General features: G+C 37.6%; 1 protein-coding gene across 1 annotated transcript in view; it reads right to left on the bottom strand.

Moving 5' to 3' along the window:
• Positions 1-3,330, bottom strand: part of LOC117113999 (acyl-CoA 6-desaturase-like) — a 15,622-nt gene that overhangs the window by 5,352 nt on the left and 6,940 nt on the right. The gene's annotated exons all lie outside the window — the stretch shown is intronic.

The following is a 3,330-nucleotide window of genomic DNA, read 5'->3' as shown; positions in this document are numbered from 1 at the left end:
ATAAGAGACAGTAATAATAGAGCGCCCTCTCACCCTCATCGTCGGACCAAAATATTAATTTTTCTATCAAAATAAAGTTTATTGCCTAAAAATAAGCACAATTTTCCGCCATCTGACATAAGAGACTCCCATTTACAACAACCATATCACCAGGGATTTTATTCCCGGACATACAGGGACTGAGCCGTTCCCCTTTGTCGGACGCCCACGGTTGGAGACCCCATGTCACTGTAGGCCACCACTGCTCCCCCTCCCGCACGCAGGAGCCAATAAAATGTCAATCCTACAGGCTATGGGTGGGAGCACTTTTTTATTTCGGCTCCTTGCACCAGCGGTCATGTCAGACCTCCCAAGTTCCCAGATTTTTAAGGGGATGGGGTGCACCAGAAAATATAGACTTTGATCATGAATTTTAAAATTGCTACCGGTTCTTAATTTTTTCCCTAACAAACAATTACAAAAGTCATCATAGTCAGCAACACGAAGTATGCATTAACCATGAAAAGGATTTCTTTTGCCTTTTGTTTTTGTCAATTACAAAAAGTGGCCATGGACTATGTAGGCCTACCATGATGCAGAATGTGACCGGCCGTGTACAGATGTTTGTAAAAATTTAAGGAGAACTGTTAAATAATTTTGATGGCTTTTGGTAACGGAGTGGTATGCGCTTAATTAACACTTCATAAATACTGTACAACAAAAGTACCCAAAAGTTTCACTGTAATAACAACCCAGAAATTACTTTTCCACATGCTGTTTAGTGAACTACTACTTTACTAGAAGCTCATCTTAAAATGGAGAAGGGCGAGGGGATTATGGGGGTGTGGAGGCCCCTAGATACGCCTCTGTTGCTGTTATTGTAGATTATCACGACGTAAAAAAGGAAGTTCGTAGGATTCATTCATGCAGTCCCGCGCCAAATCACATGCATCAGAATTACTTTGTTATGACTCATTGAGATGTGTATAAGAGACAGGGTGGGTTAGGCTACAAAAGTAAGTGCTAAAAAGCCATTACATTTCAGAAAAGGACAGTTTCTCTGAAAAACTATCGGTTAGTTATTTTATGTTGGTCATAATGGCTTTGACCAGACTGGCATGAAGATCAGATAACGTATGCCTAAGTCAGTGTTAATAAAGGCTTGGGTCGTCAGCACACTCTTGAGTTTATGGAACTCAGATAACGATTATTTCTGTCTTTGAATTTCCATCTATCACGATGATTATTTGTTACCATATTAAATAAAATTTTAGTGTGAGAATACATTAACGATGGCGACGATGACGAAGATGATGACGAAGATGACGATGATGATGATGATATGATAACAAATTTTCTAAACCAGATGTATGCATAAACATTCTATTAAATCCTTATGAGAAATTGTTTAACTATTATATCAATTTGTTGATAACATGATTTTGTAAACATTTTAACAGTGATGATGGTGATGATGATGACGATGGTGATGATGAAAACGATGATGATGATATCATAACAAATTTTCTAAACGAGATGTATGTATATACATTCCTATAACATTCTAATGCAAGCTGCTGTACCAACTTGTTGATAGCATGATTTGTAAACATTTTTACAAATAGTTATATAAGTAGTAGTAAACTGTTATTTCAGATTATATTTCACATACATACATTCAAAGAATCCGATTGGTTAAGAAGCGGGCAATAACTTCAACAATCACTCCTATGATGAAAGTTGAACGATAGTTCATAAATTCTTGGGGAAAAAAAGTACTATCACGTTAAATGATAGTACTTTTTTGCCCTGTCGCGATGTAATCTCTAGGCCCCACCTATAACGTGGTTGCTATGCAATCTATGACATGCGACCTCTCTACGGACGCTGAGAGAGATTGGCCCTTACTGTAGATCACCTTTTGGGAAAAGGTGAAATCTATAGCTCCTCGGTGATGGGCCCTTGGGAAGATAGTACTCGTTACTTGTAACTTGTATAGTGCCTTTCTTTTGAGTTACAAAGCGCTGAAGTTCTTTTTGCTGGTCATTGGGTCTACATGCTAAGTGTTGCTGCTGGTAATCAGCGCAGGAGCAGGTAACCCCACCAGGTACCCATTTATACTCCTGGGTGGAGAGAAGCAATGCAGATAAAGTGCCTTGCTCAAGGACACAAGCGAAATGCACAGCGAGGGATTGAAACCCTGACCTGGAGGTTGGGAAACCAAATGGTTCCCGCTGCGCCAAACCGCTTCCAATAGTAGGGCACAGTCTCCACATTACCTCGGGGCAATAGATTTCACCATTCCCCTCATGAGCTGTTAATATTTGTATACTATCCCATAAATTTACAAAACATAAACAAATTATTAATACATATCACACCATTCATTATTAGAAAATACTAAACACTTGGAATGTGCTCATATTGCTTTTACCCCAGCTTGTAGATTGCATATTAGGTATATAAGCAACAAATAAATTAGATTAACACATAAAAGTGTACAAAAATACAAAATTATCAAAGTATAGAGAACTTTCTTTTAAAAAAACAGGTAATTTTATGAAGTTAAACAGAATGGAATGTATAAATGACCTATTGCACTATAAAAGTCCTAATCCGTAAAATGTAATACTTTGCACAGAAGACTTCCACCCAGTTACATAATCCAAGCAAATTTAACCCATAGTTTTAAAAGTAGAAAAACCTACAAGTTTGCAGTAGATTACATATAGCAGAAACATGTGGTACAAAAGTAAAACTTTGGGCTTCGAAAATAGGTCAATAGGTTGAGATATTGTGTACCATGGTAAGGCACTTAATGTGCAATGCTTCTATCTGCTAAGAGTTAAAATGTATACCTGGTTGAGGCAGCAGGAGTGGACTCCCCAACACAAGGGATTGGGAATGGTTGCAATGTGTGTATCACTGCATAATTATTGGATATATTAATCCAATGACAAACAACTAAAGCACTTTTAAAGTATAATTTATACTCTATGAGTAACATAAATTACAAATATAATATTACATAGAAATCTTTAAAATAGAACATCCACTAATATGAACATGCACTACACACACCTTAGCTAAGCCCCAACCATGGTAGGGCTGAGGTGGACAGAGATGGGTGTGCACCCATTTTTGGGAAGGTTCAACCACCTATAGCAAAGATACTAGAAATACAAGATAGAGTTCTCCACACAAAAAAAGTGTTCCACCGAAATGCATGGTGGGAATACGAAAAATGGGACGCCCCCTACAGCTGGATCTAAATAAACTTGTGCCAAACTTTCGTTACCAAGTCGTCGCGTATTTTATTATTAATTCTCAACATATATTACTAGATATAAA

The sequence above is a fragment of the Anneissia japonica genome, unplaced genomic scaffold (assembly GCF_011630105.1).
Source record: "Anneissia japonica isolate Jap-2015-1 unplaced genomic scaffold, ASM1163010v1 scaffold281_len866295_cov195, whole genome shotgun sequence".
NCBI lineage: Eukaryota > Metazoa > Echinodermata > Crinoidea > Comatulida > Comatulidae > Anneissia > Anneissia japonica.
The sequence above is the reverse complement of the archived record's forward strand: the minus strand, read 5'-3'. Positions and strand labels throughout refer to the sequence as shown.